A 27159-nucleotide genomic window follows, 5' to 3' on the forward strand; every position below is an offset into this window, starting at 1 on the left:
CTTGGCTCTAAACGGCCTATGGGTACAACTGATAGCTAGCTACCTGAGAACACAGTGAGTGACACTGTTCCCAACCTCAGCTGTCACTTAGCAGGACACTCGAGATGTAATTTCAAGCACACATCGTATTATAATGAAATGCAAACCAAACTGTATCGTGATTATCCTCACTATTTTTCTAAATATAAAACTGTTCTCAGATGAAGAGTTTAGGTCAGCAACAGCCAGCGCACGCAGACAGAGGCCACCAGAATGACTTTGGCCTATAACTACTCAGTGTTCATCTGTATCATCCATTAATACTTTGTCAACCTAGCTTAGACTAACAATGAAGTCACTGATAGACAAATAGTCCCCGTCTGGAAAATAGTCACAGACCTGAAAAAGTCTGTTCCTAGCTATCCAAAACACTGTATCATCTGCTTGTCTTTGTTCCCATCCCTCCCCTGGGCCTTCCGTCATTGCAGGCACCTGGTCACTAAGGAACTGTAAGCCTTTCTTCCTGTGTTTTATCTGCCGGCCCTATAGAAAACAGTATTATCAAGATCTGAGAAAAGATTCAGTGAGACCTGGGAATCCCCCTGTTGTTCCACACAGATGAGGACTAGTAACTCATAGCCATGGTCAAACAGCGGCACAAAACTCTGCTCTTCGCCTCATCCGGAATCCTGACAGCCCTGCAGGTGGGAAGGAAGTGTTGCTCCCTGACACCTATCTGGGGGTTGGGGGGTGTGGAATCTCAAGGAAATGAGAAACACGGACCTGTCACACTAAGAGGGAAAGTCCCAGAATCCCAGAGTTTGAAGAACTGAGGAAGAGCGTATAACAGCTTTCCAGTGTCTTACACTGTACAAGGGAGGGACTAATTTTGGAAGTACCCAAGCCAGGTGCAGATGTTGGAGTGTTTCTGCAAAACAGGCAGTGAGCCCGGGAAGTAGAAAGCTTCCTGCAGGTTAGGATAAGGCTCTGCGTGGCCAGGAGAAGCAGGAAGTACAGAGGCCCGCTACTGCTGGACACCAGGGGCGCATGGACCAAAACAAGTGGTAAACAGATACTTGAGTTAAGATGTTCTTCACAGAGAAGGTTTAGGGTTGATAAACCAGCCTGGGCACATAGGGCTGTGATAGAGAATGTATTTTTTATATATATGTGCCAGAAGAGGGCATCAGACCCCATTACAGATGGCTGTGAGCCACCATGTGGTTGCTGAGATTTGAACTCAGGACCTCTGGAAGAGCAGTTGGTGCTCTTAACCATTGAGCCACCTCTCCAGCAAGAATGTTCTTTTTATACAAAGAAGTTGCAGGCCCAAAAATGGGACTCAGAGCTAGAGTGTTTACCTAGTACATAGGTTGCCCTGTCTAGCCCCAGCATATTTTAAAAAGTACAGTAACTTCTGTACATGGTCACACTGTTGAGAGCCACACCCAAGGAATAGATTTCTAAACCTCCATAAGGCAGAACATGAACTCCAAGACCTCAGGCTAGGACAAAATGGCTCTCTTGGCCATGCTTGGGTGTAGAATACTTAGGCACAGACATACCTGTGTCACCATCAACATAGACGGGATGGCAATGAATAATACCCACTCCAAGAACCAACTCACAGATGCTGAAGAGGGTTCAACACCCCCTTCAGACCCCCTTCAGACCCCCTTCAGACGCCCTTCAGACCCAAGATTGTGAAGTACAAATATAGGCAGAAAGATCTTGGTTTACAGGCATCATATGAAGAGGGTAAGGCAGTATAGCCACGGGGCTACATCTCACATTCCCCCAAACATAGACACAAAAAGAGGCTCTCTATCATTGGCATAGCCCTCAGTGACAGGGAAGTGAGAGGGGGCACAGCTGGGACCAAGGCACTGAAATAAAAGTACTGCCAGGTGCTGTGAACTCCTGACAGGATCACATGTCTCAGTCGGGTGTCCATTTCTGATTTGTGGGGTAAGAGGGAACATGACATTAATTCACGACACCTAGGGTTTATTTTAAGAAAATACCCCATGCATCTCTGCAGAGGTATTTTAAAACTCTCAGAAAGTTACCATCTATGGTTTCTAAACCTCAATCCAACTCTCCCACCAGGCCAAGACTCCAAATGGGTCTTTCAACCAGCAGTTATGCAAAAGATGAGGTTTCTCTGTCCAAACCAAATCTACCTATCCCAGCAGTAAATGGAGGTCGACTTCCTGAGACTAAGGCCACCAGGTGTGGAAAACAAGATCTGGGGACTAGGTTCTGTGTGTCCTTTGGGGAAGGATGACTATATACACATTCCTCATTGAAGACTCTCTTCGCAGCAGAAAGTCTCAGCCCTATAACATTCATACTCACTGATTTATATAGAGCTCTTGCCTTAACAATAGCGATCTGTTCCTTTCTCACAGAAATTCTAACTCCAAAATGTATCCAGGCTATTGCCATTCAAAAACAGAAGTAAAATAGAACTGGAGAGAAGGCTCCAGAGTTAAGACCATGCACGGCTTGTGCAGAGGACCTGAGTTCAATTCCCATTAACCAATGTTAAGCTGCTCACAAATGCCTATAACTCCATGCTTGGGAGACTTGAAACCTCTGAGCCTTCGTGAGCATGGTGTGTGTCTGTGTGTCTGTGTGGGTCTGTGTGTGTATGTCATACACAACTAAAAACAATAAAAATATATCTTTAAAAAAACTAGAAATGGCCAGGTATGGTGGTGCCTGTACTTGGGAGGCAGAGGCAGGAGGATCTTTGTGAGTTCAAGACCAGCCTGAGTGAGTTCCAGGACACCCAGGGCTATACAGAGAAACCCTGTCCCAAAAAACAAACAAAAACAAAAACAAAAACAAAACAAGAAAACAAAAGTAATAAATAAAAATAATAAAAAAATAAAATAAAATGGCCCAATAGGTCAGAGCTTCAGAAAGCCTTCTTTGAGCTCTCTATTTATAATCTCTAATAAAATTGAGGAGTTTTGGATAATTGGACTTTTTCAGACTCAGATTTAATTAATCATTGATTCCTTCCAGTTTAATGGTTTGAGGGAGATGTCAGCCAGAAAGCAGCTGTTAGACACTGTTACCAAATACCATTCTTTAAAACCTTAACATGCTGGAATCTTTCCTGGGCTTTCAGAAAAGCCTGTTCCCTAATGACCAGCTCCTGACTGTAGACTAGTGTGAAGCACAGTAGGGACAGAAGACAGTCTGCATATGTATGGGGTTCAGGAAACCACACCACGGTCACTAGAGACAACACGGGAGGTGACCAACCCCTGTACCTGGTGGGCTATGGCATCTCAAGGTGCATGGAGCTTTCATAAGGAAGGGCAGGGCCCTGCCAGCAGAGGTCCAAAAAAGAACATTTTAGGATACTGGCCATTGTGGGGCAGGAGACTTGATGACATTCAGAGGGAAAAAGCTGTGTGGGAGGAAGTGATTTTAAAGCAGGAGCCACTTCCACTTCCTCTGCAGATGTTAGACAGCCAGGTGTAAGAACTTGAATTAAGAGAGAATAAAATCAGGGGACAGATAGGACCAGTATACAACTATGGGTGGAAGCATTTAGAGTAGGAGAAGTCACAGAGTTCTGCAAGGAGCACCAGGCCAGAATGGAACAAAGTTCAGTCAGCAGTGATCAAGGTGACACAGTGGGCAGAGAGAGAAGGGGAAGAAAAGTCACTGCGGCCATGGCCAAAGAATTGATCCAGTGGACCCACTTCCACTGGAATGGACATGTTCCCAAGGAAACAAAGCATAAGAGATCAAGGACCTAGACACACTGCTAATCTGGAGAGAAGTGGTGTGAAGAGGAGAAGCTTCAGCAATTTAATATGTATCTCAGAACCTTCATTCACAAAACCCCAATCCATAACGAACATACAAAGTCCGCTCTGACCAATACAAGAAGCTGTCTCAAATACTGAATGAAATTTCACTTCATTCTGGATGTCACTAAGTACAAGAGGCAGAAAAAAGAGTCCCTCCTGTCTAGTAAGAACTATGAATAATTTAAAATAATGTTTCACCAAACAATTTAGCCATTAAAAAAACAGCACACAGGGGCTGGAGAGATGGCTCAACAGATACGAGCACTGGCTGCTTTTCCAGAGGACTGGGGTTCAGGTCTCAGCACCCACACGGCAGTTCAAAACCACCTGTAACTCCAGTTCCAGAGGATCTGATAACCTCTTCTGGCCTTCATGGACACTGCATGCACATACTCAGGAATATACATTCATTCAAATAAATAATAAATCTTTAAATAATACATAATGACTCTGAGAACTACCACCAGGATAAGGGGTCCCAAGACAGGAGAGTCAGGTCCACAGGGTGGCCAAACTGTGGCTTTCGAGTCAGTTTTCCTGAAGAACCAAGGACATGCCATCTCACCCACAACAGAGCTCGGAGAAGCCCATCCAAACCCTTTCCTTCATGCTGGAGCCTTGGCTCTAAGACACGTGGCCCTCTCCTGACACTCACAGAACATCCAGAATGGATCTTTCAAGCCTATCACAGGAAGGGCCAGGGCCAGTGTGACCGCCAAACTGTAGCACCCACCAGATGTCCAGGTCTTGGTGACTTTAACCTCAACCGCCTTTTACACAATCAGAAAGCCCACGGCCCTCATTGTCTTCCTTCTGATCCAACAGGGGTCCAAAGGTAGAACTCCCAAAGACCAAAGATCCATCCTGAGACAAAACCTGAGTCATGTGGGAGAGCTACAGGAAGGAAGCTTCAGCGTTGAGGGCCTGGCATGGCTCCAGACAACTCCCAAAATCCACAGGGGATCACCAGTAGCAAAATACCCAGGAGAAACAATTGGAGGGTAGAAAAGCTTCCTTTGGCATTATCATTCATGGTCAGCTGGCTTCACCGCTTGGAGGCCCGAGGCAGAATCTCACAGTCTCTCGAACATGTGCTAGATCAAAAAGGCTCATCTCATGGCCAGAGAGACGAAAGACAGGGCCTAGAGCATGTCCCCTGGTCTCGTGCTTCCCCCAAGTAGACCTTACTGCAAGCCAAGAATGCCACTGAATTATGATACATTAGTGGATGGGTCCCTTGAATAAATAGAGGCTTTGTGATCAGTGATGAGACCCACCAGCTAGGGATAGACCTTCAACACATGGACCTTTGAAGACACTTTATACCTACAAGCTGTAATCCAAAGTTCAAGTGTGAGGTGGAGGGGAGAAAGTACCAACAGAACCTCAGCTCTCAGCCATGTGGGAAGCAGCTAAGGACAGTGAGTTTCTCATGGTTCCAATATGACTGAGCAATGTCTAGAACCTACACATACCTTGCAGAGGCTCAAACAAATAAGCCTGGGAATGAATGCTGGCTGTGGTAGACTCACGGAAGCACCAAGCCTGCCCGTGAAGATCCAATGTCCTCTTTTAGCCACACAAGCACTGGCATACACACTCGTGAACACACACACACACACACACACACACACACACACACAGAATCTTAGTCAGGGTTTCTATTCCTGCACAACATCATGACCAAGAAGCAAGTTGGAGAGGAAAGGGTTTATTCAGCTTACTTCCACATTGCTGTTCATCACCAAAGGAAGTCAGGACTGGAACTCAAGCAGGTCAGGAAGCAGGAGCTGATGCAGAGGCTATGGAGGGATGTTACTTACTGGCTTGCTTCCCCTGGCTTGCTCAGCTTGCTTTCTTATAGAACCCAGGATAACCAGCCCAGGGATGGCACCACCCACAAGGGGCCCTCCCGCCTTGATCACTAATTGAGAAAATGCCTTACAGCTGGATCTCATGGAGGCATTTCCTCACCTGAAGCTCCTTTCTCTGTGATAACTCCAGCTTGTGTCAAGTTGACACACAAAAACAGCCAGCACACACACACACACACACACACACACACACACACACACACACACAGAGAAACTACCCTGTCTCATCAGTGCAGGTCTTGTAAGAATCCTGTGGGATAGAGCATTGGGAGACAGGATGAAAAGCCAACTGGGGATAATTACTTACTAATCCTTCTCCTCCTCTGCCTCACCCCCTTCTTTTTCTTTTAAATCTTAATTACAAAGTAAGCCATCCAGTCAGCACAGGATTTTGAACAAGCTTTGCCATAGACTCCATTGATTCCATCGCTTCACCATATACATGATTTTTCAAAGCTGCTTACCCAAATCAGAGACCACCTACCCTGGGTGTGGAAAGGCACCAACCAGGACAAGGAATTCTCTCAGGGACACTGGCTTTCAAAGGGTTGTACAAGAGCAAGGTACAGGAGGCTCCCAAGCTTCCCAGAGACAGTCCCAATGGGGCAGGGCTAACTGGGCTCTGGAACCAGGGTGTCCATAAAATAGGCTTCATTCATGTTCCCCTGAGGTGGAAAGCTGGTGCTCTACTTCCCTAGGCCTTGAGGTACTCTGAAAGGTGAACTGCACTTTTCTTTGGCTCCTTCTAGAAACATCTTCTTTGACCAAGGATAAAGCAGAGGATTCCATGCAAAAGCTAATTTCACTTCCAGTTGACTAATCAGCTAACACATCACCAGCTCATTCATTTGCCCAGTCAACAGAACCTTTAATGAACCTGGGCTGGTCACCAACATCCACCCCAGCCAGGGACCACACCTTACCTTCCAGACTTCTAGAAATGTCTCAGCCCTCCACTTGGTGACCAAAACACGCAATTCCTATGAACGCCAATGATTTGAAAGTAGACAAAGAAAAGAAGGTACAGAAAATGAGGGGCAGACAAGGGAACTAGAGTCGGGGATAAAACCAACTTGTTGAACTGAGCCTGCTAGGCTAAAGATGAGACAGACATCAGAGCCAGGCCAGACCTGTGCAGTGTCTCCTTAATCATCCCCAAAGTCAGGAAGGTTACAACTGTCTGAGCTCTAATAAGGAGAGAAGGGTGGAGTTTTGATGGTGGATTGCGCAACTCACATAACTCAAAAGAAGCAGGCCAGGATCAGAACTCCAGTCACCTAGTGACAAAAGCTGCATTCCCTGCCACTGGGCTAAACTGGTGCAATTTTGGATTGGTTTTTTGTTTGTTTGATTAATTGATTGTTTGTTTTGATATTATTGGTCTTTTGTGCTGAGGGTCAAACCCACAGCCTCAAGCACGATAGTCACGCCCCCAGCCACCTAACTGTCCTGTAACAGAGTCAGGCCATGGACCCTGATTGACCTGGATCTCGCCCTCCACCAGCTTAAGAATTCCAAGCAGCCAGAGCAATCATGTGCAGCTTTTCTCTCATTCCTGGCTTGCTGGACACCACAACATTGTCCAAACATGCCTCCCGCTGCCTGACAACTCACTTTGTCATTCCATCTGGCATCCACAAGTACAAGATGATTGACTCCCATTTAATGACACCGGCTTCCTGAACGTGAAACGTAATTGGCCACTCCTAACACAAAGGGAACGACTCAAGGAAACACACACACCCCTACTGCTGGCTTTGAACTATAGAAAACCAGAGGGTGGAGGTAAAAGTGGGTCATTTCAGTTGCAAGAACCACCCAGGGCTGTGGCAGGAATGTTCTAAAAAATCATACAGACAGCAAGAGCTTGGAAAATGTATGTAGAGGGAACTCTAGACAAGTCAGAGAGATTAAATATGATGATGGAAATATTATTTCTGGAAAAGTATCAAAAAAACAGTATATAAAGAATTTTCAGGGCAGGGTGATTGAGACCATGGCCTCTCTTAGAGGATTATTAGGGTTCTTTTATTTCCTGAATTTTTACTGTCTTCCCATCTATAATGAGCATACAATGCCTTTGAATTAGAGGAAGAAAAATCTCTCTGATGCAATCAACAAACAGGACAGGGGCATAAAGAAGATAAGAGGCTCCCTGGCAAGGTCAGCTCATCTCGTGTCTACATAGGAAATGGTGGTAATTAGGTCTGTGGGATTTTGTTATGTTTTCCTCCGTCTCCATGTGGGTCAGTCTGGAAATTTCCAAAATTAAAGGCAAAAGGAAACAAATTCACCTACAACTGACCTGGAAATGTTTGTGCGCCCTACACCAGGCCCCACTGCACACCCCAAGGCCTGGACAAGCTTCAAATGTTATTAGCCACTGTGATGGGCTGAGTGAAATAGTCTTTTTTTTATAGAATCAATGAACAATATGGAATTATTTAATACTGGTTTTATAAAAATATAGCCAAGAGTTTGGCTTTTTTTTTTTTTTTTTTTTTTTTTTTTTTAAAAGGCCAGCTGTGGTTTCAGGTATTTCTCTCTGGAGCTTCATTCTAGCCCATGCTGGAAGAGCCAACATAAATTCTAAAGATTAGAAAAGGAATCATTCACAGGGCATTCAGAAGCTCGGGTGCAGAGCTAAAGAAGTGGAGAGAGAAGTGGGAGTAGGGGAGGGGGAGGGCATTTCCAAGCACACATTTTGCATACGTGTACTATGAGGGGCATGGTGAAGTTTACTTTCCAGCAGGCACTGGGGAGACACAGCACACACCTGCAGCTGCGGCTGGCACACGGGACAACAGACAACTGAAACCACACTGCCGGTCAGAGGCCAAGGAGAAGAAGCAGGAGCGCTGGAAGGAACCACATCTAAAGGGGGTCTAGCCTGGCCAAGAGTGACTCCCGTGGCTGGGGTATATATGGGTTCCAGTTCTTGTACAGTATTTTAATCTGATTGGCGAAAGTCCCTTTGCAGAAACAAATGTCAGAACCTGTTGTATTTACCTGCAGTCTCTTCCGGCTCCGTCTTCTCAAAGAGCCCTCGGGCACACAGAACCCACACCCCTCGTTGCCATGGGTATTATCTAGGCAGAAGAGGTCATGCACGAGTAATCCCTACACAGGAAATGCCACATTTTGTGGTCGGTCTTCCTGGTCTATTCCAAGTCACAGTTCACTGGTGGCAAAAATCTCAGACACTTGCTTCAGAAGGAAAGTGTTTATAATCTGAAATATTCATTCAGATCCCTGCCCCAAGGTTTCCTCCAGTGTAACATGCATATAAATAAGTGGATACCCTGGGAGACAGGAACAGAAAAGGCCCGAATAGAGTTACACAAAGGTCTTTGGAGATCGGAATATTTATCTGAACGAACAAAGACCCAACCAGCACAGAGGACAGGTGGAGGTGGGGAAAGCCACCCAGAATACTGGAGTAATTCTAAAGGAATGACGCTAACTGGCCCGTGGGAGAGCTCCGTGGCCACAAGCAGTGAATTTTATCATAGGTCAGTGGCTGTGTCACTGCTTGCTTTAACGGTTCTAATGTGATAGGGTAGCCACGCATCACATCACTCCAGGATCTGAACTTGACCCACTACCTCAAATGCTTTAGACCCAAATAGCTGAACCTGCTTCCTTCTTCCTAACAAACTGTTCTACATCTGAGAAGAGGGCCATAGGTCCCGTCTACTACTTTTTTTTTTTAAGGCTGTGTGTGTGTGTGTGTGTGTGTGTGTGTGTGTGGTGTTGGGGATGGATGGAATGTGCTCAACACCCACCCACTGCTGAGCTACATGCCTAAAAGCTGAATCCAGACATTTCAACTTATGTCTTAAGCAAGACCCACCGTAGTCCCTGACACCACTCCTCCCAACCCCCCACTGTCATCTGACAAGCTATTTCAAGGTCCCCCTGTTTGCTACAGCGAAGAGGAAGTCCTTTAGGAGTCCAGAACACATTCTTCTATACAACCAGACAAGATAATTCGGTTCTAAAGAGTAGCCGAAGCTACCAAGCTCCCATAAGGCTGTGTATATCCAGGAACAAGCCTCCAGACTGTATACCCACAGAGCCCAGAGACACCAGCACAGACAGAGGTTGTCCGCCACACCCACTTGGTGGGCACGAAGCATCCTTGGAACCCAGAGAATATGCAGGGTGATGGGCTGGGTGTCACTCCTGCAGAGAAGCCAGCCATAAAGGGCTGAATCTTGTTTGTAGTCCCTCCATACTGTTTTGTTGGAGCGAGCGGAGTGGGACAGTTTGGTTGACAACAAGCCTCAGATCTCTAGGCTGAGTAGGCTCACCCTTCCTGGCCAGCAGCTCTGCCCAGTCCTACACCATGAGGAAGTGGGTCACGAGGCCATTGAGGACTATATAATAAGGCCCTGTCCCCACAAAGGTCTCCCCAATGGGCCATCATCTTTGTAGGATTTCAGAACCCACAGAAGGTGAGGCGCTCGCTGCCTCAAGCCTCCCAGTGCTCATGGGGAGAAGAAAGCAAGGAACTGTTCAGATCCAAACACTTGCACAGCAAATCTTACTGAGTGCCTGCTTTGTACTACAAACCCTCCCCTGTAGATGAAGAAGAATCAGTGTTAGCTTACAGGCCATTCCGCTAGGTTCCTCCCAGGGACCCAGCAGCCATCACCTGCTGCTATTACTTGTCTCTGCCAGGAGTGGCATCACCCCAGTTCTCTCTCTCTCTCTCTCTCTCTCTCTCTCTCTCTCTCTCTCTCTCTCTCTCTCTCTCTCTCTCTCTCTCCCTACATGTTTCCCACCAGTCTTTCTTTTTCCCCGTCTCTGTCCCCCTTCTCTGCCCTCATGACTCTTCTGTATCCCTCCTCTAGACCCTTCCTCCCTTCCCGCAAATAAACCTCTTTTATATTAGGTCTATTGCACGGCGTGAGTGATTTCTCAGGGGAACACCTTGGCGTAGGCCCACCAGGCACGCGCGCGCAAACACATACACACACACACACACACACACACACACACACACACCTCAGCTTCCAAGTTATACTTAATCAGACTATATGAAGTCCCCTGTCCTCGGTACAGAAGACTGGATATGATGAAGTAAGAGGCATAAACATGGCTGGCCAAGACAGGAAGGCCTCCAGGCGATGTGCCACAGACAGGATCACCTGGCCTGTATCTCTCATCCTGAGAAAGGATGGCAGTAAGCTAGCCTGTTGGTTTTAGCTGTGAATTCCAAGTGGAGGCCTTGCTCAGGACCTGGGACTGAGGAGTTACTTCCCTATACTTTGGCACAGCATTTCCCAAGCCCAAGGCTCTTCTAGCTGTCAACACCTTCCTGTTAGGTAAGGAGGAGGAAGCTGTCCTCCACTGGGCTATTAGGGAAGCAAAAACACAATGAGCTGCTTCTCATTTGACTATGTAAGCACCTGAATGAGACCAGGGTTGCCCAGGCCCTGGTCCAGGCAGAACACCTTCCCTATCTCCCTGTCTAATCTCACTAGGCTTTGGGAGGGGAACACCTGGCCATTCTGCACCTCTGTCCCTGTCCCAACTTTACTATGGAGGTCACGGCATGGATTTCATCAACAGGTACTACGTGCAGCTGTGTAAGCCCCCTCCCTGGCCCCTCCCTGGCCCCTTCCTCCTTCCTTCTTAATCCTCACTGAAAGGCCCCTTGCATAGTCTCTCACATGTGACATAGGTCCCAGGCTGTGGCTCCCACAAGGGCCTTCTGATTAAGGACCCGTGCGGTCTGCTGAACCCGATTATGTAGGCATTCTTAATATAGCAAAGACAGAACAAAGGCTTTTGAATGGCCATAAATGACTGTAAGAATGTGTGAGGTTCATTGTACACACACACACACACACACACCTCCTCAGCCCTTGTGTATTAGCTGTCCATACTGAAAGAGTTATCTGTCAACATTTTCTGATAATACACCAAGAATAACAAGAATAACCCTTTGTAACCTCATAGACAACAGCTAGAGCAGTGATTTTCTCACAAGTATTTATATTTTATTTTATTAACTAATGTATTTATTTTATAAATTGTTTATGACAGGATCTCTCTATGTAGCCCAGGCTGTCCTGGAACTTGTTATGTAGACCAGGCTAGACTCAATACGTAGCCCAGGCTGGCCCCAGTACATAGACTGTCTGCCTCTGCCCCCCTGAGTGCACCACCACACTCAGCTAGAGCAATAGATTTTTAAAGTATATTCTCAGTGGCACCTTTCCCTGTGCAGAACCCAAACATAAGAATCAGACATTTTTTAAAGTGAGCTACATTTATTTAAAAAGAAAAAGCAAGACAGTCTCATTGGCCAGCCTTGACCTCTTGACCTCTGCCCTCCCACACCCCGGACACACGCTCTGTTCAGAACTCTCAAGTATAAAAAAGAACAAGTGTTGGGAATTTTAAAAAGAGCGAAAGGTTCAGCTTAGGTGGGGTGCTTGCTTACCCAGCACAGGCAAGGTCCGAGGTCCCACGTCCACGGAGAGCTCAGAGGGCTACGGTTATCAGTTAGGTTAGGTTGAAATGAGTGATACGTTCTAATGCAAAAAAATGTACATGGTCTGGGGTGCCAATGGGCATACAGTACCTGCTGTAAGATTCTCGGACCTTCTCACTGAGGAGGATAGGATCGGCACCTGGGAGCCAAGATGTCCCAGCAGAGTCTACACTAGCTTCAGGCTCCTGCAAGGCAGAGAAGAAAGGGTTGTCACACAGCTGTGTTTGGACACCAGAGCCTTCAAATCAGGGCTGTCAGGGGAAGGAATGATTCCACTCATCTCCGCTATAGTAAGCAGGACGCCATCACTGAAAGAGTCCACGGTGGGCACTGATGAGGCTAAGCATGGGTGGCACGAAGGTTTGGGAGTCATTCGCCTTTACCAGGGCAGCCCATGCTTGGGACCGCTGAGCCATCTCTCCGGCCTCATGATTTTTTTTTTTAATGGCATATTGCAACATGCCAACATTATCCACATACATCAGTAAAACAGGACTGTACCTGAGTCAGAGTGTAAGCACCCTACGTCTCAGGATTTAAAAGCCCTCACGAGATGATTTCAGATCCCACCAACGGCACACAGAGCTCTGGTGTCATATCCAAACACAGCATCTGCAAAAGCTAAGGAAGGTGACTGCGGTGTGTAAGGTGGTGCTCACCAAGCACGCCAACAGCCCTGGGGTCAGTCCCCAAGAGTGAAAGAGAGGCTGAGCAGGGGACTCTTAAATAGCTGTTTGGGGGGCTTGCTCTGGTCACACGTTTGTGCTGTAGTGTGTAAGACACTTAATGCTAAATGGAAGAGAAAGAAAAACCGAATGCCATCCATTAATCCAAGGCGAACCTATTGGGATTAGCGGCCTGGAATGCATAGTGAGTTAAATTCATTAGGACCGATTTTCCCTAATCCAAGGAAGGCTCTAATAGACTCTTTCTAACTTGCCAGACTTGCAAATTCCTTTGTTAAAAGCAGAATAATGAAAATCCCATACACCTAATACATGAGGAATCCAGCACCAATTTTCTCATAGTAAAGCGGGCAGCATGTAACCACTACCCTTCAAGGTCTTCCTTCAGGGATGAGGAGGTGGGTGGATCTGTGATCATGCACTGTGCATGCTGTGTTCTATCAATAGTATACACCCGCCCTGCCCAGGGGGCATATGCACTGGAAGTATTAGCTAGCCTCTGAGCAATGTATAAGAAATGTAAAACTTCTGTCAGAGACCACACCACCTAGATGGACACTACCTGAGGTTCTACAAAAGGGTATTCTGGTAGGTGGGTGGGTAGGGTTAAAATTTAAAATTGTGATCGTTACATTTAACAGAGACAGGAACTCAGTGAAAGCGCCTAGAGCCTGTAGCACACACAGCGAGCTATGCTGACCATTAGCCATTTTGAGGCTATGCTGACAGGCATGCCAAGAGTCTGTTCTTTTTCTTTTCAAAATTTCTTGAGAAATTCATACAAAGTATTTTGATCATATTGACCCAACTCCTTCACTTCCCGTCTCCCTCCTTTTAAAAAATGACCCATCAGTCCCAAGTTTTGCTTCCCATATACTCCTGGGTGTAGGGCCATCCATTTGAGGGTGGCTGACCTGGGATGAGCCACACCTCAAATGAAACCTGACTCCCCCTCCCCCAGAAGCCATCAGCTGTCTATGTGGTTCCTCAGTTAGAGCTAAGGGCTGGTGGAACCACCCCCTCAAGTGTGCAGGTGGCCACAGTGGCCTTTGAGTCTGTGAGTACAATGGTCCTGTGATGTCTCTCACTCTGGTCCCTGTCTCGCCACTGACTCTTACGACCTTCCTGCCCAGAGGTAGCCATCCTGGCTGGATCACAAAACCTAGGAGAATCCCTTCCACCCCTCAGCCTACAAATCTCCAAACAACATGCTATAATTTCCATCTTAAATGGGCCCCAGAGGCCCACATGGTACAGGATCATTCCTCATCCTATAGGCTATTGGGAGCTTGCAGAACTTTTAAGAGGTAGAGTCTAGTGGGGGGAAGTTAGGCCATTGAAGACAGGTCCTTGAAGGAGACCGTGGATGCAAGCCCTTCCTCTCTCTTGTGCTGTCTAGCCAGGAGTGGGGAGTTTTGTTTCTCTCCTGTTTCTGCTGTAGAAGAAAGCTAGTTGGTCAAGCCAGGAGCTAAGCCAGGAAGCAGTGTCTCCCTGGTTTCTACATCAGCTCCTGCCTGCGCTTCTCTCAAGGATGAACTGTAACCAGTAAGATGAAACAGACCTGTTTCCTCCCAAAGTTGCTCGTGACCCGTGTTTCGTCACAGAAAGCAAACAAGGACAACTCAGTGCTTCTATCCACTCCCCCTCGGGCCAAAGTAAAATTGAAATTTAAAAGTTCTCTCAGAGACCACACATACCACCTAGATGGACGCTGCCTGAGGTTCTACAAAAGCGTATTTGGATGGGTGGGAGGGTGGGGTTAACATTTAAAATCTCAAAAGGAAACATGGTCAACAAAGAATGGTTTTATAAATACTCTAGTCTCAACCTTTCTATATATTTATCATTTATTATTTATTTATTTATTTATTTATTTATTTACATCCCAAATGCTGTCCTCCCTCCCAGTCCTCCCTCCTCCTTTTCTCCTCTGAGAGAGTGAGGCTTCCTCCCTAGGTATCCCTCAACCCTAGCACATCAAGTCTCTGCAGGGTTAGATGTACCCTCTCTCACTTCGGCCAGACAAGAAAGCCCTGTGTGCTGGGAGCCTTGGTCCAGCCCATGTATACTCTTTGGCTGGTGGCTCAGTGTCTGAGAACCCCCCACCGGTCCAGGTTAGTTGACTCTGTTTAACTTTTCATTCATTAAATTACTCCACCCATTCTGTGCTAAGATCACTTGGCTCAAAATTTGATGATTCATCCTTCAAGCCACAAAAACCTTGAGACAAAGGCCACCTTGCCCCTCACTGCTGAACACTGAAGAAAGCCAAGGAAAGAGAATCTTACCCATGGGTAAAAGCCAAATGATGGCTCCAACTGGGGTGGGGTTGGGGTGTTGATCTGCTCCCCCCAGTACATCCAGATGTCTAGAGCACAGTTTCTCAACCCCCCAAATGCTATGACCCTTAAATATAGTTCCTTATGTTGTGGTGACTCCCCCAACCACAAAATTAATTTCATTGCAACTTTATAACTGTGATTTTTGCTACTATTATGAATTATAATGTAAATATATTTGTGTTTTCAGATGGTCCTACTCAACTTCTGTGAAGGGATCATTTGACTCACACACACACACACACACACACACACACACCAGGTCTTGACCCACAGGTTGAGAGCCACTGGTCTATAGACCTCTTCAATTGCCACACTAAGGTATATCAGTTAAAATAGCCAGGAGGCCAAGAACGTTACTAAGCAACCTGCAGGGTACACTGGGCAGTGAAGAAACTGCACCTCCTGACATGGACCTGGAGAATGTAAAGGACTACACAGATCTCATAAAGCAGATCTCATCAAGCAGGAGAGTGCTTGATTACCTAAATTCCAAGACCAAGAAGCACAGATAAGATCTGCAAACAAGCTTGTATTCCCGAGAATCCAAAACCTTGTCACTGCATCCGGTGAGAAACCTAACTATCTCCAAACCATGAGAGAGGAAGCGAACGCATCAAAGCACATAAAGGTGAAGTGTGGGCAGAGGCGCCGGCTCGGGAATGAGTCTGCTGACCTATAGACAGATATCAGGCAATGCCTGTAGAACTGAGATTGCTGGGTGCCTACTCTGCCCTACAGGTCTCCCAGGTGCCTTTCAAGTTCCTGGCTGGGTATATGGTTCTTATGTCATAGATGTGCAGAGGCTCATGAAAGGTGACTCCATATTGAAGTTGGCATAGTATTTAAAAGTCCGCTTATGGGGCTGGAATGATGGCTCAGAGGTTAAGAGTGCTGGTTGCTCTTGCAGAGGACCTGGCTTCAGTTCCCAGCACCCACTTGGCTGCTCACAACTATAACTCCAGTCCCGGGGGTCTGGTGCCCTCTTCTGGTTTCTGTAAGTACTACATCCACGTGGTACACACAGGCTCACACTCAAAAGTTTCTCACCATGACAAAGAGTCTGAGTGTTTGCAAGCCAGCCATCTTTTACCTGCAAGGAATCAGGTCTGTTTGAATGGGGAGGGTGGTTTAGCCCTCTCTGCTAGCCAACAAGCACGAACCTACCACTCAATAATTTAAAAAACAAAATCATAAATTCTTTAAGAGTAAAGGAACCAACTTGCCTCATAAAAAACATTAGCACTCAGACTCTAAAAGGAAAAGTTAACGAGAGCCAAAAGCACTGGAAGAAAGGAAGAGAGAGTCAGGGCATAGCATGGGGAGGCACGGAAGGACAGACACACCAGACACACAGACTTCCCATTCAGGCGCTTCCTTCCCCAGAGTGGCACGCTCTCTCTGCTACCTCTTAATTGTGCATCTGGCACAGCAAAACTAAATCATTGATGGTCCTATTGATAATAATAATAGGTTAACCAATATATTAAGTCCATTCTGTGCACCAGGCCCTCACCTAAGGCACATGAACAATCCTCCTAGGGGATACAGAATGATGGAACAGGATGAGGAAGCAGTGGTTTGAGGAGAATTCTGATCCCAACTCCTGCCGACCAGAGAGGCAGAATGAGCTTAGACATAGTGTTCCCAGCTCCAGCATCTCCCCTCCTCCAGAGCACAGAGCATTGGTTAAAACTTGAAGAGCATCGACACATGCCTGTAAGCTCAGAGCACTGCCACAACTACAGAAAGAGACTCAGGTTCAAAGCCAGCCTGTGTCACACAGTGAGATCCTGTCAGGACAGGTGATTGACTGACTGATAGATAACAGACAGAGAGGCAGAAGCCAGCCAGAGCTTCACAATGATTCCCTATAACAGTCTAGACTGATTGACTGATAGACAGAAATCTGTCACTTTTTTTTTTAATTTAATAAATGCATTCTTGGAGAATTTCTTGGAATAAATGTCATGGGCCCATAAATGCTTTCTCTCCATCTCATTCTGTCCTTCAACCCTGAGTTCCCGCTCTCAGCAAGCGTGGAGATCTCTCTGCCAAACAGCTTATGAGCTACTCAGATAAATGCAGCCAAGGGGAAGCCGCTATTTAAAGGGATACTGCAGTTGGATTGAAGAACGGTTTGATGGGTGAATAATCAGCTCTTAATTACATAGTTTGTGTTTTAAAAATAAAGAATTGTCTCATTAACGGGGTGCTCAAGGGGACAGTGGCACTCATCCTGAGTTTGAACATGCAGCATGTCTGTCTGCCAGTCATCAAAATACAGCCCTGACCAGTGAAGAGGTAAGGGTCTGATGAGAAAAAGGCTACTCTTTTGTTGTTGCTATCGTGGGATTTCTTTTCTTTTCTTTTCGTTCAGTGTGTGTATTTTGCTTGTGTGCATGTATATGTGTGAGTGTTTTGCCTACGTGTGCCTCTGCACCACATGCATGTTCCTACAGAGGCCAGTAGATGGCGTTGCATCCCATGGACCTGGAGTCACAGCCGGTTATGAGCTGCCTTTTGGGTGCTGGGAATCAAGGTCCTCTGAAAGAGCAGCCCATGCTCTTAACCTGAGCCATCTCTCCAGTTCCAAGAGGGCTAGCCTTGCCACCCACAAATACAAAACATACTGAGGGACCCACACATACTACAAGTTATCATCAAAATGAGCAGGTAAAAAGAAAAGAAGCCTGGAAAACCAGGCTTTATGACTCACACCTCTAACCCCAGCACTCAGGAGTCTGAGGCAGGAGGATGGAGAGTTTGAGGATCGTCTGGGCTATAATGCTAGACTCTTGTCTCAAAAAACCAAATCAGGAGCTAGAGAGATGGCTCAGCAGTTATGAACAATGACTGCTCTTCTGAAGATCCTGAGTTCAAATCCCAGCAACCACATGGTAGCTCACAACCACCCATAATGAGATCTGACGCCCTCTTCTGGAGTGTATGAAGACAGCTACAGTGTACTTAAATATAATAATAAATAAATCTTTTTTTAAAAAAAATCAGCAAAGAAAAAGGACATGGGGGAAATTAAAGGTAGATTCAAAGATCCAACCCAGAAGCAGCTCAAAAGGCCTGATAAGGCAGGGCATGTGTCTCCCAGCAGAGTACAGTGTGGTGGTCAAGGCCCAGCCCTGGAGGCTCTACGCTACTACTATGGATGTCTTCAAGCTGCATGTGGCTTCCCCTAAAAACAAAGGCATACTCTGACCCTATGCCTGCATGTTTTCACACAGCACAGTAATCACCTTCCACTGCCCTTTATCCCCAAGATCTGCTTATGACTACTGCCAGAGCCCACGTAGATTGGTAATAAACAAGCAGATGAAAGCAGGATTCCTTTGTATGTGCATGTTGCAAGATTTTCCCTGTCCAATTCCATTAGGGCCGTGGGAGGCCTGTGATTGGACAGGGAAAAGGGAGGTGGAGCTAAGACTTGCAGGGTAGGAGGTGAGGAACCAAGCTGGCTTTGGACAAATGTACCCTCGTAGCATTTACCAGCCACAAGTAGCTATGATTTCACAAGGTTAGAAATATTGGGATAAAGCTTTTATCATTACCAGTTGGCTCTGAAATTATTGTATTGGCATCTCATAAATTGTGATATTATTGATACATAAATCTGGTTAATTGAGCTTTAAGAGTCATGATTCTACCAGGGTACTGGGTATTGTGTTATCAAACTATGAGGGTGGTGAATCTATTTGGTTATTGGAATGTGGGACAGAGCCCGTGGAACCCTGCCTGGACATAGTGCTGTGGCCGGCCAGTGCCGGTGCTAGAGCAGGAACGTGGCCTGATGGGGTTGGAGAGTTGGCGGGTTGAGAGAAGCAGGAGTGTGGAGAGTTGGCAGGCTCCATTTTTTTAATATTTCCCACAACATGTGCATGTGCCCTGGGGTGGTGCCTGGGAAGAACAGTGGCCTAGGGACACACTCAGTGGGTCAGCTGGCAGGATGCAGGCAGACCACAGGCTATCTCCCATCATCCTACCATCCCTTGCCTAGAAGCACCGAGCATCCTCCAAGGCCTTGTCACACCCCTTCCTGTGTCTTTCTGTGCACCTTTGACCCAGTGCCTGCTAAAGTGGAGCTGACCCAAATTTCATTCTCACCCCACTCAGATCTCGTCAATCATTTCTCTGCTGGCCTTGAGACTTGCAGGAATCGGAGCACTCACCTAAAGAAGATCTAAACAGGTAAACAGAAGTTTAACTTGGAATTGGCTCACGACTTGGCAACTCCACTCAAAGGTATTGAAGGGACTCCAGCCAGCACGCATGGCTCTACAAGGCCTTGCCCTTTTCCTGATGCCCTCTTCTTTACGAAAAAATGATTAGATCACATTCCTGAAGCTAGCCACCAAATTTCTATTCCCTTATTTGGCTACTTCCTCCTCCTGAGGGTGGTCACCAAGGTCCATTTATCAAAGTATTGAAGTGCAACAATCCAGAGCCTGTTTGGATCACATAATTAACATGCCCAATCAGGAGCACGCTGACCATCACATGCTGGCCCATTCTAACACAGCCCTCCTTTTTCCTCCCCTTACAAATGACACCCGCAAGGTCACGTGCTGCTGTTTCCCGCCTGAGTCAGAGGGCAGCCACTTTGACTTTTCTTCCCTGCTTAATAAAGGATCTCTCTGTGAAAATAGGTATGTTGGGGCTGGAGAGATGGCTCAGCAGTTAAGAGCACTGACTGCTCTTCCAGAGGTCCCGAGTTCAATTCCCAGCAACCACATGATGGCTCACAACCATCTGTAATGGGATCTGATGCCCTCTTCTGGTGTGTGTTTGAAGACAGCTATAGTGTAGTTGTATAAATAAAAATAAATAAATAATATTTTAAAAAAGAAAATAGGTGTTTGGGTGTGGTTTGTGCCTAATCCTGGGTTGAGAGAGAACTTCCACTGTATGGGGTGTCCTAACAGGAGTATACCCCAAAATTTATAATACCAAAAAGTGGAATCAACCCAAATGCCCCATGTTGTGGACTGTTATCCATCCATAAAAAATTATGAGGTATTGGCGTGTACAACAGCACAGACAGGCTTGGATAACACCATACTAAGTGAAAGGAGCCTTTGGTGGATGGATACATCGGGCGGGTCCTTTTGTATGAAATGTCTGGAATCCAGATGGAAAGAGCTTACTGCTTGCCTGGAACTGGGGGAGTAGAGGAGGGAGGAATGAGGAGCAAACATGAGCAGATTACACAGGGGTGAGTAATGGAAATTCTAGAATCATCGTGAATTGTCGTGATGGCCAGATAAGCCTTGCATTCACTGAAAAAGACCAAGTTTCGCTCAAACCGATGAACATCAAGGCACATGAATGATATTTTAAGATGCTGATAAAAAAAAAAAAACCCTGAGAGAATGGCTATAAGTGATCCATTCCACCATAAGGGAACTGCTCCTGCCAGCAGGGAACTGGAAATGCCCACACTAGCAGCCCCCTTGCCACAGGCTTCACTTCTGCTCTGAATCTAAACTCTTCATCTCCGACCCTCCAGATCATTGAGAGGACTCCAGCTGCAGCCGGTGAGCACTTGACACCATGTTCACAGGGCCATTTACTATGTTGAATGGCCATTCCGCTCTGAGAGAGTCAGGGACACAAAATGCCTAATAAACACACCCAGCCCGTGCATGGCAGCTTAGGCTGTTCTCTTACGGTGGGAATACAAAACCCAAGCTCAGCTCGCGGCTGGCATAGAACAATGTCAGGGCACAGAGTAAGAGTAAGGAAGACGCGTAAATAGGGCCACATACGTGGTTTCTAGGCCTTCAGCTCCAAACCAAGGGCAGAGTAGGAACCCCTCTACTGAGGGGGTATGTGTGTGTGGTCCAGGACCTGAGAAAACAGGATGACTCTAGGAAGCAATCATGAGGAAGATTTTTTTTTTCCTTTTTAAAGTTTAACAGGAAAGCTTGGGGCATGCCCTGCTCAGGGGAAGCAGAGGTGAACTGGGAGATACATTCCCAACAACAGTGTGTGCAGGGTGCCCACAAATGGACCGGTCATCGGCTTTCAGCTGCCAAGACACAAGCCAGGTGACTTCCTGTGATGCTTTGGGGTATACGCATGATACTAAGGAACATCTTCTAGCAGGTGACATCAGCAGTCTTTCCTTCTCACAGGTGTGTCTGGAACCACCCCTAAAGACAAATGAATTTGGGATGCGGCCCGAAGCCCACAGGTCTGAATTAAGAAGTCCTCTAAGAAGGCTGTCTGTGCTAACCCCACAATTACCACAGGAAATCAAGCAAGCATTGACAAGCCTAGGCCTTGCTGTACTATTTTTTAGACCTGCAAGTAATTTGTTCTCCTGGAGCTAAATTGCTGGCTGGCTGCTACAAATCCTAAACGCCGAGAAAGCGTGTGGGGCGAGCATTTCTTGAGCCACGAGCCTCCGCACACAGACCATCCTCCCTAGAGGGGACATTCCACAGGCCGGACTGTTGAGGATTGTGAGAAGGGTCCCCAAAAGCTACACGAGAAATAAAGAATGTGGTGCCTGGAAGAGTGGAAATCAAGCTAGTCCATTCCAAAACACAGTCTGTGTCCTGTGTGTACTCACCGAGGTCCCCTGAAAGGAATCTGACTTTTCTTATCACTTAAACAATGTTCTCAAATCTACGGATAACACTCAAAAGATTCACATCTAAATTCCTGGAAGTCAGTCACTGAACTCACCTGATCTAGGAGCCAGATAGCTTCTCACTGTGGGGACACTGAAAGCTGCACTGGAAATTCCAATGCCTACTTTCTAATTTACTTTGGAATTTAACAACTGATTACAAGAAAAATTCTTGCTTAAAGGCACCTTGGGGGCAGAACAACAGTCAGAACACTTAGAGAAACCTACTAACCGCAATCTGCTCCAGGAGTTGACAAGAAAGAGCACCTTGGGGGCTGAAGCCGTGGTTCAGTGGGTAAGAGCACACATTGTCCTTGCAAAGGGCCAGAGTTCGGTTCCCAGAATGCATATCAGGTGGCTCACAGTCCTTGTAACTACAGTTTTGGGAAATCTAACAACTCCTGCTGGCCTCCACGGGCAACCACCCCTCCCCCCCCACACACACACACATACACAGAGATAACACACATACACATGGATAAAAATAAAAACCTGAAAGGGAAAGAATAGTACCTAGCCTGTTTTTTTGTGAGACCTGAGTTAGGAATGGTTCTGTTTTTAAATCATCACAAAAGAATAAATAAGGAGAAAAGAGAGGAAGAGGAGGCAAAGGCAGGGCCCTCCAGGACTAAAGTGTTTACAGTACACTCTGGCCAAGTGAGAAGCTGGCTGCTCAAGCCAGAGCCAGCCTGCTCCTACTCCCCCTGAACAGCTAAAGTCACAGATTGCAACCTGCAAGTTGAAATTAACCCTTTTCGCCTTAAGTCAGTGTTTCATCACAGCAGCAAAGCGAACTAAGACAGTCACCAGATCTTTTCATCTGAATGACGCTGGGTTGAAAGAGAACTCTCACTGTGTGGGGTGTCCTAACAGGAGTATACCCCAAAATTTATAATAGCAAAAAGTGGAAACAATCCAAATGCCCCATGTTGTGGACTGTTATCCATCCATAAAAAGTTATGAGGTACTGACGCGTGCAACAGATGAGTGCAGATGCCCTTGGGGAGAGAGCGGAGGAGGTGTTGGCTGGATCTCCCAGAAGCCGGAGTTGCAGACTGCTACATGTAGAATGGGATGTGGGTGCTGGGAACCAAACACAGGTCCTCTAGAAGAACGGTAACTGTTCTAAACTACTGTACCATCTCTCCAGACCCCCAAAAGTTGTTTTAAAAGGTGTGGGGCCACCTCCAGTTCCAGATCTGACACTGCTTCAGGTCTCCTTGGGTTCAGCACTAATGTGATATGCAGACAGACACAGCTTCTGGCAAGACATTCATACCCATACACGTAAATCCTGAAACAATAATAAGAAGGATTAAGCTGGAGTCAAAATATGCACGAATCCTCCGGGTTCCTAGTTCACGTCCCCATTTGAAGAGGTTCCCACACCACAGTGTGCTCAGCATCATGTCAGCCCCGTCTCTTTACAAGGTCACTCACTCCCTAACTTGTGGGAGACCTGATTAACAGCTAACTTAAACGTGCTGTGATGATTAAGTACACCCAAAATTACCTCTATAGCACAACAGCATTTTGTAATTTTGAAGTCACCGTACAAATATAAAGCTTAAAAAACTAAACTTCTGGAACTGAAGAGATGTCTCAGATGTTAGAGCACTGGAAGCTCTTGCAGAAGACCTGGATTCGCAGCACCCACATGGCGGCTCACAACCAGCTGTAAACCCCACTTCCAGGGACTCTGATGCTCTCTTCTGGCCTCTGGCAGCCTTGCATGCATGTGGTTCGAGGCACACATGCAGGCAAAACACCCATACACACAAACCAAACTTTTTAAAATAGCATTTCACCAAGCATCATGGCACACACCTTTCTTTAACCAGGGACAGGAGGACCTCTGTGAATGTGAGGCCAGCCTGGTCCAAATTTTCATTTTAAAATATTTAAACATTGGGATGTCTAGTCTCTACAGAGTAAAACAGAGGCCTTGGCTGTGTTCAGGAAGGCATGACTCTTGCCATGGTGAATCTCAGCTTGTCACACAAGCACATGGAAATAAACTCAACCCCCAGTCCATAAAAGCCAATGCTGAAGAGACAGGAAGACCCCTGGAGCTCACTGGCCAGGCAGCCTCGTTGAAGTAGTGAACCCCAAGTTCAGTGAGATCCCTTGTCTCAAAACCTGGGTGGAGCCAGACAGTGGTGGCACACACCTTTGGTCCCAGCCCTGAGGAAGTAGAGGCATGCCGATCTCTGGGCTTGAGGTCAGCCTGGTCTACTGTAAAGTTCCAGGCTAGCCAGGGCTATGTGGTAAGACCCTGGGAGCAGTTGAGGAAGATACCCAGTGTCTACATTTCTCCACACATGTGCACACAGCCCAAATTCACACAAACCTGCAAAATGCTTGGGCTCTGCCTACTATACCATGAGGCCATTTTTCTGGTCTGAACTTAGGCAAAAACATAAAAAATAAAAAAATAAATAATTTTTTTAAAAATCCCCAACTGAGAGAAGCTACTTTCCTCTGCCCAGGACGTCTGGATGCTCACAAAGCCCCGTTATTTGTTTTGCCAAAGTGTGTATACATTGAATAGAAATGTTTGCTTTCCACATCCTGCTTTATGACTCTAAAGAAAAAGGACTAAAGAATTAAAGAATCATTTCAAGGACACTTGTTTAAACCATCCTCTCCAACCTAATTGTATAAAGCCACTCCACTTCCTGCCTTTTAACTTATATTTTTGTTAACAGGTCATCATCTACTCTCTCTTTTTTTTTTTTCCTGACCTTTACATGGGACAATCTTGCTTCAGAAACCTCTTCAAAGAAAAAGTCAAAGTGAAATGTCACCAGAAAAGACAAGACGACAGGTGGCCAGCAGCCAGGAAGGCACCCACGGCTCAACCCTGAGGCTGTGACAAGTCGGGACCCAGGCTCAAGGTGGGTGGATCAGGTACTGCATCTGCCTGCAGACTCCTGAGCTCGCCTAAGCATGCCTCCTGGCACCTGACCTACCTCCATCATACCTGTCCCAGTGAGCCAGCCCAGGTCCCGGGGGGTCCACACAAGAAGAGCCAGGATCCTTCACCCAAGATATACTGTCTCTTAGTAAGGGTTTCTATTCCTGTATAAACATCATGACCAAGAAGCAAGTTGGGGAGGAAAAGGTTTATTCAGCTTACACTTTCACATTGCTCTTCATCACCAAAGGAAGTCAGGACTGGAACTCAAGCAGGTCAGGAAGCAGGAGCTGATGCAGAGGCCATGGAGGGATGTCACTTACTGGCTTGCTTCCCCTGCCACGCTCATCTTGCTGTCTTATAGAGCCCAAGACTACCAGCCCAAGGATGGCACCACCCACAATGGGCCCTCCCTCCTTGATCTCTAATTGAGAAAATGCCTTACAGCTGGATCTCATGGAAGCATTTCCTCACCTGAAGCTCCTTTCTCTGTGATAACTCCAGCTTGTGTCAAGCTGACACACAAAACCAGCCAATACATATATTTACTAGATTTTGTTCACCAACAGAAAAAGAGGTCCAAACCCTGAGAGGGAGAGGAGCAATTGCATGTGAACATTAACTGCGTGTGAGGCACAGAAAACAGGGATGAGGCAAATGTTAATCCCTCAAAGCTCCAGTCTGGATGGCTGATAGGAATTCTAAATTTGGATGTAGAAATAATTATGTTTACAGGGCATACTAGCACACACCTTTAATCCCAGTGTTCAGGAGGCAAAGGCAGAATCTCTGTGAGTTCAAGACCAGCCTGGTTTATATTTCGAGTTTCAGGCCAGCCAGGAAGTACTTAGTTTTGAGCTGATGCAATACCTAAGTAAAACCTGTGGTTCTGCCATCTGGACTTCTACCACAACACTCTCTGTTCTGGGTTATAATCTAGAGATCGATGGAAAGAAAATAATAAGAGATACTGAGAACAAACACCTTAAATCCTGGGCCTGGCAGCTGGAGGAGGCTGCTCTTAGCACTTCTCACACCATCAAAGGCAGCAACAGACTTCAGGCAAAGGCTTGCTCCAAGTGAGACATTGGCCAACAAAATCTTCAGAGGACAAAGCTGGAAGTCCACCAAAAGCTTTTCTATGGAAATGACCAAGGTAACAGTGCCACTGTACTGGCTGGTTGGACGGGGGAGGGGCTACACACCCGGAGCCTACTTCAGTGAGTCTGCAAAGGAAAGGAATGGCCAATCACACAAATTATTTCAGAAATAATGATGGAGTGTGAGGGCAAAGCGTGTGGCTCAGAAAGAGGAACTAAGAAAGGTCGCACCAAGTATAAGCTTCGTGTTCAAAGGAATGAAAGTCTGCGGCGTGTCATTCCTGAAAGCTCACTTGATCTAGGGAAATGGAGTGCACACCAACTGCTTGTGTTATCCCGATATCCATAGAACCCCAAGAACTACACATGGCCCCGAGGGGCAGACATTTGCTAGCTAAGAGCATCACCTTGAGGCAATGTATCCCTGACTTTTCTCATCTCTTGACAAAACCCCCTGATGGAAGCAATTTAAAAATGAATGGCTTATTGGCACATATTGGCACATAATTTAGAGGTACAGACCTTCCTAGTGGGGAAGGCATGGTGACAAGAATGGAAGGCAGGGGTCAGAGTCCACAGTCAGGAAGCAAAGAGGGATGGGTGTAAGGTATTTTAATAGTATTTTATGTGTTTTGCCTGTGTATGTCTGTGCACCATGTGCATGCAATGCCTGTAGAGGCCAGAAGAGGGCGTTGGATCATCTGGAACTGGCGTTACAGACATTTATGAATTGCCATGTGGGTTCTGGGAATTGAACCCCGGGCCCTCTGCAAGAGCAACCAGTGTTACTTTTTTTTCTTTTGTGTTTTTTTGTTTGTTTGTTTTGTTGTTGTTGGTTTGGTTTTTGGTTTTGTTTGTTTGTTTGTTTGTTTGTTTGTTTTGGAAACAGGGTTTCTCTGTGTGTAGCTCTGGCTGTTCTGGAACTCAGTTTGAAGACCAGGCTGGCCTCAAACTCACAGATATCCACCTGCCTCTGCCCCCTGAGCGCTTGCACCACCACCCAGCCACAAACAGTGTTCTTAGTCTCTGAGCCATCTCTCCAGACCTCTCATCCTTTCCCAGTGATTCAGTCAGGCCCCCAGGTGCCACTCACATCAAGGGTGAGTCTTCCCTCCACAGTTAAAATTTTCTAGGACTGTCCTTCACAAGTTCACGTCTCCGAGGTGATTCTAGATCCAGTCAAGCTGGTGGAGATCAACAGTCACAGAATCTTAACCAACATCTGCTGCAGTAATAAACACAGGAACAGATGCTGTACTCCTTAGGAGCGGAGGTCT

General features: G+C 46.5%; 1 protein-coding gene across 4 annotated transcripts in view; it reads right to left on the bottom strand.

The window, feature by feature from the left end:
* The window catches only part of Slc7a1 (solute carrier family 7 member 1), a 73268-nt gene that overhangs the window by 22000 nt on the left and 24109 nt on the right, over window positions 1-27159 (bottom strand). For all 4 annotated transcript variants that reach the window (XM_031338779.1, XM_031338780.1, XM_031338781.1 and 1 more), the window contains exon 2: window positions 12282-12376. The gene's annotated coding sequence lies outside the window, so the exon portion shown is untranslated. The remainder of the gene's footprint in view (window positions 1-12281; window positions 12377-27159) is intronic.

This window comes from Mastomys coucha, unplaced genomic scaffold (assembly GCF_008632895.1).
Source record: "Mastomys coucha isolate ucsf_1 unplaced genomic scaffold, UCSF_Mcou_1 pScaffold22, whole genome shotgun sequence".
NCBI classification, from domain to species: Eukaryota; Metazoa; Chordata; class Mammalia; order Rodentia; family Muridae; genus Mastomys; species Mastomys coucha.